Raw genomic sequence first — 12,270 nt, forward strand, 5'->3', positions numbered from 1 at the left:
TAATTAAGTATTTTCTCTTTTTCTTTTTTTTTTTTTTGGTTTTTTTCGAGACAGGGTTTCTCTGTGTAGCTTTGCGCCTTTCCTGGAGCTCACTTGGTAGCCCAGGCTGGCCTCGAACTCACAGAGATCCGCCTGCCTCTGCCTCCCGAGTGCTGGGATTAAAGGTGTGCGCCACCAACGCCCGGCTGTATTTTCTCTTTTTCTAAAGGCAAATGGATTAGATAGTATTACTGTAATTCTTAATTAATAACTGTTTTTGTTATATATAATAAAGTTAAAACCTTCCTTTTTAAATTAGACAAAAAGGGGGAAATGCTATGGGATAATCCTCTTGTATACTGTAAAGATTTGTTACAAGACTTGGTTTAATGAAACACTGACAGGCCGGTAGCTGGGTAAGAAGTTAGGTGGGAAAGCCAAACTGAGAATGCTGGAAAGGAGAAGGGTGGAGCCAGGAGTCACCAGCCAGATACAGAGGAAGCAAGATGAGGATATTGTAGTGAGAAAAGGTACCAAACCACATGGCTAAGCATAAATAAGAATTATGAGTTAATGTAAGTGTAAGAGTTAGTTAGTAATAAACCTGAGCTACTGGCCAAGCATTGGTAATTAATATAAGCCTCTGTGTGGTAATTCAGGAAGCAGCTGCTAGGTATTTGGGAGTTGCTGGTAGTACAGAAACTTCCATTTGCATTGTATGACCTAGATTTTCTGAACAATCCTAATATTGTGAATTTTATTGTTGTTAATGCTAGATAATTGTTTAAAGTAACTTAAGAATGATTCTAGATCCTATATATATAAAAAGGTTTAAACATACATATTTAAAATTTCATTTAAAACATTTATAGTACTGGTCCATGATAGGCAAGCATTCTACCTCAGTCCTTATCACTTTTTACAAAACTGTTAAGACAGCTAAGGGACAAGACAACTCAACATCAAGTTCTCAGCACAAAGGAGATTTATTTGTCCCAGAGGGATAAAGGGCAGGAAATAAGAGACAAAGACAGGAGATAGAGGATGAGGGACAAGGGAAAGGGGACAAGGAATGGAGGAAAGGGATATTTATCCTGGAGTGACAACTGACTGCCTCTGGATAGAGAGGAGATAGATGTGGCCCATAGGCAAATAGCAGCTTATAAAGGTAAATAGGGAAACCTTGGTGGTTATCTTTGGGAATATCATTAAAGGTTTGTAGCAAGGCAGAAGGAATAGAGGAAAAGAGCAAGGCCTGCCAGAGCCATGCTTGCTGTGATCAGAACAGCTAGAGCTTCAACAGTGTTTCACAAAGTTGAGTAGGCTGGCCTTGATCTTGAAATTCTCCTGCCTCAGCAGAGAAACTGGGATTATAAACCTGCATACAAGTAAAATCTTCCCTATTTCCTTTCTTTGTAACAGGGTCTCATGTATACCACTATGGTGGTATTTTATTTGTACTGAAATGTGATTTTATTTGTATGTTAATAAATTAAGTTGCTTGGGGGTCAGAGCTAATAGCAAGCCATAGCAGAGCTGGGCGTTCATGGTGCACGCCTTTAATCTCAATACCATAGAAGACTTGGAGGGTTGCACAAACAGGCAGTGACGAGGCAGTCATGTGTTTGGGTTTACAACCAATGAAAAGGCAAAACAGACAGACTATATAAAGACAAACACACAGGAAATAGCTCCTTTTTTGGAGAGGTCTCTTGGCTTAAGAGGCTAGCTGCAGCAGGTGGTAAGGCTCTTAGCTCTGATCTCTTGGCTTTCTTCTTTGCATTGGTTCTGTGTTTCTTATTTAATAAGACGGTTGGTTACATCTACATAGCACAGGCTGACTTTGAACTCCTTATCCTTCTTCTTTATTCTAAGTTTTGGGATTGCAGATGGAATACACCTAATTTCAAAAATTTTGGTTGCACTTACCAAAGCTACATGTAACCCAGCCTTGGGGAGTCAGAAGCTGGAGGATCAGAAATTCAAGGCCAGCCTGAGCTTTGAGAGGCTAGGTTTCATAACAAAACAAAACAAACAAACAAAAAACCCTCATCAGACAAGTGTGAATTCATGCTTCTGATTCCAACACTCAGGGCAGACAGAGATAGGCAGATCTCAGTAAGATATAGGCCAGCATGTCTACATAGTGAATTACAGGATAACCCATTGCTACATAGTAAGTTCCAGGCTACCAGAGGTTACATGGTGAGACTGTGTCTCAAAAATAAATAGGGGCTAGAAAAATGGCTCAGTGGTTAAGTGCACTAGTTTTGAAAGAAAACCTTTCCTGGGGAGATTCAACACTAGATAGGGAACCTATAATAGACCAAAGTATGGATACCACCAAAGTCCAATTTGGTGAATCAATGAGTTTTATTGGGTTTACTTACAGAAGCAGAAATGACTCAAGACAGATGCATCACCAAAGCCCATTTGAGCATGGGCAATGGTTCAAAAAGTTGGGAACCTGTGTATCGGCAGCTCAATGGGTTAGAGGATGTCCTTTCCAGGTACTTACTTCATTTGGTCCAAACCTCTTCCAGGCAGCTGGCCTGGTCTTGGAGTCTTCTTTGCAACTCTGGCAGGGAGGGTCCTAGTGAAACTGGTCAGTTTCAGAGATTTTCTGAATCTATTTTGAGTTGTTTACCTTCCTTAAGGAATTTTGTTGCAAGATGGAATATTTCAGTCTCAGAGTAAACTTACATAACAACTGGCTGATCTTAAGAGCACCAGGGTTGAATCCCACCAAACATCCCCATGTTTATTCTTGTTTTGTTTTGTTTTGTTTTGAGACAAGGTCTCACTATGCAACTCTTCCTGTGCTGAACCTCACTATATTATAGATCAGGCTGGTCTTGAACTCACAGATGTCTGACCATCTCTGCCTCCCAAGTGCTGGGATTAAAGGTGTATACTGCCCAGCCCCCTTGTTCCTTCTTCATAGTGTCTAAAAATTTTAATTAATTAGCTTATGTAACTGGGAATAGCAGGGTTTTGACCATGCTAAGCTCATGATCTCTGTTGAATATATCTCTAGTCGTAGAATTTTTGTTTTTAAATATTTTTTAAAAGCATTACAATTTATTCATTTATATGAGGGCATCATGAATGCAATTACATGTATGGAGGTCAGTGGACAAATTAAGGAAGTCAGTTCTATCCTTGTACTGCTAAAACTATGTATTTTTTTTATTTTGATTACATGTATTTATTTATTTTGAGTACTGGTGTCTGTGCATACACCCACACGTAGAAGTCATAACTTTTAGGAGTCTGTTCTTTTCCTCTACCATGTGAGTTCTGGGGATCAAACTCAGGTTGTCAGGTCTTGTAAAAAGTACCTTTACCAAATGCTCTGTATCACTGGCCTCATTTTTGCATTTTGAGAGAATGTTTTGCCAAGGAGCCCTAACTGGACTAGAACTTGCTATGTATAACAGGGTGGGCTCTAACTTGCATCAATCCTCTTCCCTCTGCCTCTTGAATACTGTCAATATATTTATTTTTGAGAAAGAATTTAGCTCTGTAGTGCAGGCTGGCTTGCAACTCACTAGACAGTCCAATCTAGACTAGAATTCAGGGAACTCCTCCCACTTCAGCCTTTTAAATGCTGAGATTACAGGCATGCACCATTAAATCAGGCTCCAACATTTCCTTATTTATTCATTCACCATCTTGGCTCTCTTTGTCCATCAGTAGGTCCCCAGCTCAAACTCAGGTCATACAGCTTAGCAACAAACATCTTTACCCACAGTGCCATCTAACTCACTCCCTTTTTTTCCATTTTCTAGTTTTTTGGAAAGAGACTTAGCCAGGCATGGTGATACAACATCTTTGATCCCAGCATTTGGGAACCAGAGGCTGGCAGGTCTGAGTTCAAGGCCAGTCTGGTCTATAGAGTGAGGTTCAGGACAGCCAGGGCTACACAGAGAAACCCTGTCTCAAAGGAAAAATAAAGGAAAGGTCTTGTTAGGTAGGCAGACTGGCCTTGAACTTAGAGGCCTCTTAGGTCTTCCTCCTGAGTGATGAGATTAAGGATATGTTTTTACCATGGTGGCTGCACTCCCCATTTAATAAAACAAAACAAAGCAAAATAAATAGTCTGCCTAAGCCTGCGTTTCAGACCTATAATTCCAATTATTCAGGTAAGATATGAGAATTCAAAACTCAAGACATTTCTTGAGCTGCAGAGTGTGTTCAAGGCCACTGTCTAAAAAGTGAAAAACTGTAAAAAGTGTCCTAAGGTATAGATTACTTGTCTTAAGTGCATGAAGCCTTGGGTTCAATCCACAGGAACAGGCCTTTGATTATTGGCTGTTTTATTTTATTTTAGGGTGCTGGGGTGGAACTTGGAAACTGAGAATGGTAGACAATCACTTTGACCACTGCATGACCACCCTCAGCCCGAGCTGAGCTGTTTTGTTTTGTTTCCTCTTGGCTTTGGGTGTCAGCATCTCACTCTGTAACTAAAGCTATACTGGAATACTCAGTGATTCTCCTGCCTCCACTTCTCAAAGCTGTGGTTACAGGGTGTGCCTTCCTGGGCCCTGCTCAGAATTATTACTTAGAGAGCTGTGTCTGGAACTCAGACAGTGGGACCCTCCTCTGGGAGACATAGTTCAGAGCGTGCCTCGTATTACATGAAAAAATCAGTGAATGTGGGGGTGTTTGTCACTTGGTATTCCTTTCAGACAGGGCGACCTCATAAATCCAGATCCTTACCCTACCACCCAAGTGTTGTTTTCAGCCCCATCCCCACCCCACCCCACCCCAGGTGGTGGGCACTCCTCTACTCACATCTCTGTGTCATAAATCCTCAAGACAAAAGACATTTGCATTGATGTGTTCAGTTTGCTGGCAAGAGCCTGGCCTGGAAATGCATAAAGGATTTGAGTGGCAGAAGTACTTAGGTAAGTAAAAAGACAAATTAATTAACTTGTCAAATCCTCCTTCTTAACATGAATGTGAAAGACTCTTGTATAACAAAGTATTGTTCCCAGCATGCCAAGTAGCCCTTTATCTTTTCTTTTTTTCTTTGTACTTAATTCATGCTCCTGCAGATCTTATGAATTAGCTCCTCTTCAAGCAGTAAGATTGAATAGAGTGGGGTTGGGAAACTCTTGGTAAGATGGATTCATTTCACCCTCAGCTTCATATGCAGAGAGACCCAAACTTTCATACGGGAAGCAAGGTAGGAGTCCTTGGCAAGTCCAGAGATAATGACTGTGAAATCAGCTATATGTGTAGAGCTGCTGTAGTAAAAGCCAGTGGTGTTCAGCTGTGCTTAAATATCTTGTGACTTGACTCAAAATTCTAGGATTTTTTTTTTTTTAGTTTTTCAAGACAGGGTTTCTCTGTGTAGCTTTGCACCTTTCCTGGAACTCACTTGGTAGTCCAGGCTGGCCTCGAACTCACAGAGATCTGCCTGGCTCTGCCTCCCGAGTGCTGGGATTAAAGGCGTGCGCCGCCGCCGCCGCCGCCGCCGCCGCCGCCGCCGCCGCCGCCGCCGCCGCCGCCGCCGCCGCCGCCGCCGCCACCACCACCACCCAGCTAAATTCTATGATTTTATATCTTTTATTCATTGTTTTTCTTTATGGTTTAATTGAACTAAAAGTGTGATAGTGACTTAACTACAATTTCATTCTGCCTTTTGTTTTAGAGTTTTAATAGATTTTTTTTTTTAATATTTTAGTTGCCCTGGTTTTTGTTTGTTTGTTTGTTTGGTCTTTCTGTGAGTTTGACACCCATACCCACACACACTTGCTGGAGACAGATTCCAGAGTGAGCCAAAGTGGGCCAGGGCTCTGCTATTGAGGTAATTTCCCAGTCCTGATTTTGAATACTTTAGAACAACACCTTCTCTTTGTTGAGTTTTTGACGTAAGTTACACTGTGACCAGTAATCCACACTAGTAAGCCTGGGCTGGCCTTAAAATTACTATAGAGTCCAGGCTGACCTTAAATTCTGTCTCAGTCACAGTTCTATTGCTGTGAAGAGACACCATGACCAATACACTCTTATAAAGAAAGCGTTTAACTGGGGACTTGCTTATAATTTCAGAGGCTTAGTCCATTACCATCATGTTGGGAAACATGGAGGATGCTGAAGAAGTTGTAAGAGTTCTACAACCTGATCTGCAGGCAGCAGTGAGAGAAAAAATCGAGTCTGGGATAGGCTTTTGAAATCTCAAAGTCCACCCCCAGTGACACACTTCCTCCAACAAGGCCACAAACCTCTTCTAATCCTTCTCAAATAGTGCCACTCACTGATGACTAAGCATTCAAACATATGAGCAGTTGGGGTAAATCTTATTCACACCATCATAAACTCTGTTTCACTTTTATTTTTATTTGTGCTGCTGCAGATCAAATCAAGCCCTCGTGTACACTAAGAAAGTGCTCAACCTAGGAGCTACATTCCCATCTGTGACCTGGATTCTGAATGCTGAAACTAAGTATTTGCTGCCCTACACAGCCTATAATTAAGTTTTAAGCCATATAAATGTAGTAACATGTAAACCATACACATTATTACTTTGAATTAAAAATTAAACAAACACAAAGAAAATCTATTGTTTTTAAAGGCTAACTATGGGTGTGCTCAGACAACTGAAAATGGAGGATTTCTTGAGCCCATGAATTTGAGAATCAGCTGTATCAATAACAACAACATCACAACACACATACAGTACACATGCATGTACTCACACATAGGACACACAAACACATACACATACCCTCACATACCCATGCAGCACACATGCACACACACACACACACACACACACACACACACACACACACACACACACAAAGAGTATATCAGTTGGTAGAGTGCACATATGAAGCCCTGGGTTCAATGGTTAGTTACTGCATAAACTGTGGTGACATCCACCTGTGATCTCAGCAAGCAGAGGTGGAGGCAGCAGGATCAAAGAAGTTCTTCAAGGATATCTCCATAGAGTTTGGGCCAGCCTGGGCTACATGAAACCACATCTCAATTAATTCACTAAAAATCATCTCGAAAATGAGTAAACAAACCAACAAATAAGGATCAGAGCCATGTTTATAAATAGTGGATATTCAGTAGGTCTTGGGGTACTCTAATTTGAAATCAGCTAAAATACAGCTTTTCTTCGTTTTCTTCCTTCCTCCATACATACACACATAGCCTGCTTGGAACTGAGTTTCCTTTATCAAAATAGAACTGAGAAGAGAAGACAACATAGCTGCCTAAACAAACCAGCTGACTCTTGTTAGCAGAGCTCTGACTTCCAACGCAGACCAAGAACTTCTAGACCTCGTGAGGAGTTCTGACACTCAGACATGGGGGTGTGGCAAAGGAGAAGCTAATTCTTTTCTTTTCAGACAGTGTGACTTCAAGTTGGTTTGCCAGTTGTTTGCAAAAATGCAGGAAAGTGCTAGAAGTTTGCATTGATGGTTCCCTCCACACATAGGTAGGTAGATAGATAGATGATAGATAGATAGATGATAGATAGATAGATAGATAGATAGATAGATAGATAGATAGATAGATAGATAGATAGATGATAGATAATAGATAGATAGACAGATAGATAGATGATAGATAGATAGATAGATAGATAGATAGATAGATGATAGATAGATAGATAGACAGATAGATAGATGATAGATAGATAGACAGATATTAAACCAGATAGACAGACATAGAAGAGATCTTTGTGGAATGAACTTAACAGGTGCTTTTTAACAAGATTTGTTTTGTTTATTGTGTGTGTGTGCCAGAGTACACACATGTACATGTGTAACATTCATGCAGTGCCTAAAGAGGCCATAAGAAGATGTATGGTGCTCTGGAACTGGAGTTACAGGCAGTTGTAAGCCACCTGTGGATTCTGGGATTTGAACTCCAGTCTTTTTTGAGAAGAATAAATGCTCCTAACTGTTGAGCCATCTCTCCAGCCACAACATATTTTTTATTGAGTGTCAGTATATGAGTGTGGGCTAACTTGTGCCACAGTGCGTATCTTTCTATCAAGCCATCTTTCCATCACTAAGGCTTCGTTTTCTTGTGATTGTTTTGTTTTGTAGTGCTCACACATGATAGACGAGCTCTCTAACAATAACCTAAACAACAGAAGTCTTTCACTGTTGGGTATTGCAGTTATATTGTTTTCTGACCAAACCCAGCATGTGCTAAGCACTACCCTGAACTACACCCTCAGCCAAAACAACACACACCCTCACTATATTTTTGTGTTTGTTTAGCTTTCTTGTGACACCAGGGGTTGAACTAGGTGGGTCTCCGTGCACTTTATGGGGCAAATGTATACCGCAGAGAAATATCCCCGGCCTTTTTTATTTTGAGACAGGGTCTCAGTAAAATACCCATTCTGGCCTTGGACTCATTCTGTAATCCAGGTAGGCTTTGAACTTGGGGGGTCTTCCTAGCTCAGACTTCCCAGAAGCTGAAACTTCAGGTCCAAGTAAAACAACAAAGTTTAAATAGTAACACTGTGTGGTAGCCAAGCTCTTAGCAGAGTTCTCATGTTTGGGTTTCTGTTTGTCTGACTCCCTTTAACCATTCTAAAACCTCTGGGGACACATGCCAGGAAGAGAAAGTATATCAATTAGAAGTTCAAGGTGATCCTTGGAAGCACATAGTTGTTAACATAGTCCAAGAATGGAGTCATGTGAAGGGAATTCTGAGTTCTTGTGAGAAAACTCCAAGAAAACAAGGCAAGTCTTGTGACCTCAGTTTCTTTAAAAATATGGAATTGTTCTTGTAATGTGCTTTCGTGCCCCTCCCAGGTGTAGTGGATAGAGTGAATTTAGATTATTCATTGCAACTGGCTGTTGTTATTTGTTTATATGTGTCTATGGAAAAACATGTTTTTGCTACATGCAGCTTGTCCCTGTGATTATACCCTGATTATGGCTTGAACTCATGAGACTTTACTCAGGTGACCTTTCTTAATTAACACTCAGGGTATAAGCTGTCTGATGTTTTGAGTAAAGCTGGCTATTGCATGAGACTTTAGACCACCTTAATTTTAGGCTCCACTCTCCCAGGTTCACACTGCCAACTGATGACCAGCCTGACTCCACATTAAGGTTAAAAGCCATCTTGTTACAAGGTCAAAATACATTCATTCTGTTTTTTTGTAAAACTTGGGTTGGACCAGATCTTGACCCATTTTCTTGAATTTAATATGTTCCACTCCCATACCCTGACCACTACCTTTAGAAGATGTTCTGTTAAGTACTTTTGAAATGTTTAGTCAACTTCCTATGTAACCAAAATTCCTCTGGAAATCCTTCAACCCTTGAAAACCCCTTACAGTTTTGGGGGCTATAAAAACCCCACTGTCTTCTATGGTCACTGCTAGTTTCTCAAATCCTGCTTTAGGGAGATAGCCCTGTCTGACAGAAAATAAAGCTTGCTTAATTTGACCAAAAGAATTTGGATCATGGTATATTCTCTTCAGTGGGATTAGCATAACTAGAGCAGCAAACACACAGTGTCTTCCAGACCAGACTGGATTAGATGAGACCTTGTCTCTTCTTGGCCAGACTGGGCTACATGAGATCTGTCTCAAAAACTGGTGTTTTCTTTTAAAAGATTTATTTTTATATATATTTTAAAAAATTAAACTATAATCACATCACTTCCCTTTTCCCTTTCCTCCCTCTAATTTTCCAATGCCCGCCCCCCTAAGTTGATGGCCTTTTCTTCATTATTGTTTCATATATAGTAAGAGATGCATACATATATAATACATCCTGCTGGGTCCGTTTTTGTTGTTCATGTGTACTAACCTTGTTTTTTTGCTTCTGCAGTTCCACTTTGGTAACTGTTCTTGGTAACTGAAGTATGTCAACCCAGAACACAGTGTTTTGGTGTGTGTGTGTGTGTGTGTGTGTGTGTGTGTGTGTGTGTGTGTGTGTGTGTGAAAAGCTCACCCTAAGAAAGGCTCAGTGCTACACTGGGATCCTGAACACCCAGTGTAGTTGCTGGCCATCTAATAAAGACTTTGGCTTAAACCCATGTCTGAGCAGTCTTCCCTGGTGAATGTTACTAAGACAGTCATTTCTAGAGTACCTAGTCTCACAACAGAGTTCCCAACCCCTCTGCTCTTACAGTCATTTTATTTGTTTGTTTGGTTGGTTTTATGAGATAGGGTCTCTCTATGCAGCTCTGGCTGTCCTGGAACCCTCTGTGTAGACCAGGCTGGCCTCAAAATCAGATCTGCCTGCTTCTGCCTCTCAAGTGTTGTAATTAAATGCATGTGCCACCACATCCAGCCTTTTGCTTTTACAGCCCTTTTGCCCTCTCTTTCTAGAGCCTCAGGTATAGGGTGTTGTAGATGTATCCACTGGGCCAAGCTGCTCAAGATTGATCTTTGTATTGTGTTCAATTTTGTGTGTGTGTGTGTTTTCTTTTTTTGTAATCATCTCTATTTGATGTAAAGAGAAACTTCTTTGATGAAGGGTGAAAGCTATACTTATCTGTGAGTATAAGGATGATTTTTAGAATGTAGTTAAGAATTATGCTGGTCTAATAAAGTGGTAGGTTACCTTCTTAGATTCCTGAATAGTTGGCTAGGTTTCTAGTATCAGGCACGGTTTCTCTTCTGTTGACTGGGCCTCAAGTACAATTTGACAAGTGTTGGTCGCCACTAACAATGGCACCTTTAAGGATGTCTTGCCATGCTGGTCATTGTTGTGGTTCATAGGTAACACAGCTAGAGGATTGTGGACTGCTTTCTTCTCTTGGCTGTTTACATGGTGCCTTCTGGTACTATGAAAGCTAGAATACAGGAAGGAAGCCTTCACATTAGATCCAGCTTAAATCACCTGAATTTTAGGTACTAACAAAATTTATTTTAATTATTCTAAACTATGCCTATATGTGTGTCTGTGTACCTGTGTTCAGCTGCCTTCAGAGGCCAGAGATACTGGGTCTTCTGACTGGAGTTGTGAGCTGCCCTCTATGGGTTCTGGGAACTGAACTCAGGTCCTCCAAAAGAGCAGCAAGTGAGCAAGCCCCAATTCAAAAGATTTTAAAATTGAACTTTAAAAATATATCAATATGTTCTCGAAAAGCCTATATATAATATAATTAAACCAAAGGCCAGTACTCTACATCCTCAGTGATTTATTCACTTATTAATTGATTGATTAATTGATTGGTTTTTCTTTTTTATATCAATTTTTTGTTTTTTTTTTCATTTTTCTTTATTAAGAAATTTTCTACTCACTCTACATACCACCCACAGATCCCACCTCCTCCCTCCTCCCATCCCCCAGCCCTCCCTCCCAAGCCACCCCACATCCCCCAAATCAAGGTCTCACATGGGGAGTCAGCAGAGCTCAGCACACTGAGCCTAGGCTGGTCCAAGCTCCTCCCCACTTCACCAAGGCTACACAAGGCGTCACACCCCAGGTATCCAGAGGGCCTAGTCCAGTAGCCTTGGTTGTTCTGGGCTCTCCCTCTGTAGACCAGGTTGGCCTTGAACTCACAGAGATCCACCTGCCTCTGCTTCCCCTGAGTGGTGGGATTAAAGTAGGCATCACCACCACCTGGCTCACTTTTATTTTTGAAACATAGCTTAAGCTGGCCTAGAACTTGACATTCTCCTGTACGCACAGTCCATGTACAGGGATTACAGGCCTTTACCACCAAGCCAACATGGGTTGTTTTCAAAAGACAGAAATTCATTAAAGTTTATATGTAATATATTTAAAAGAGTAGGACATGGTGTTATTACCTGCAATCCTGACAAGTGGAAGCCAAGACAGCAGGACAGGAATTCAAGGCCAGTCTGGATATATTACAAGATACTATCTCAAAACTAATGATTGGAGATGACACTTAGTGGTAAAAAATTATTTTATTATTTATTATGTATTGTATATATGTGCACATGTGTGCAGGTGTCCATCGAGGCTGGAAGAGGTCATTGAATCCCCTGGAACTGTAATTACAGGTAGTTATGAGCCCAACATGGGTGCTGGCAATTCACACTCTAGTCCTCTGCAAGATCAGTGCACACTCTTAACTACTGAATGATCTCTCCAGCCTGTTTTTTGTTTTGTTTTACATTTTAAAACAATTATTTTCTCCCGAGGATGAGCGATCTTCCTGCCTCCACCTCCGAGGAGCTGGGGTTACAGGAGTTGTTTGTTCATTTGTTTTTGAGGAGGGGTCACTGAGACTGCTCTATGTGGCTGTGAAGGCAATGGGCTTGAACTCTTTTTTTTTTTTTTTTTTTTTTTTTGGTTTTTCGAGACAGGGTTTCTCTGTGTA

This window comes from Peromyscus maniculatus, chromosome 21, assembly GCF_049852395.1.
Source record: "Peromyscus maniculatus bairdii isolate BWxNUB_F1_BW_parent chromosome 21, HU_Pman_BW_mat_3.1, whole genome shotgun sequence".
NCBI lineage: Eukaryota > Metazoa > Chordata > Mammalia > Rodentia > Cricetidae > Peromyscus > Peromyscus maniculatus.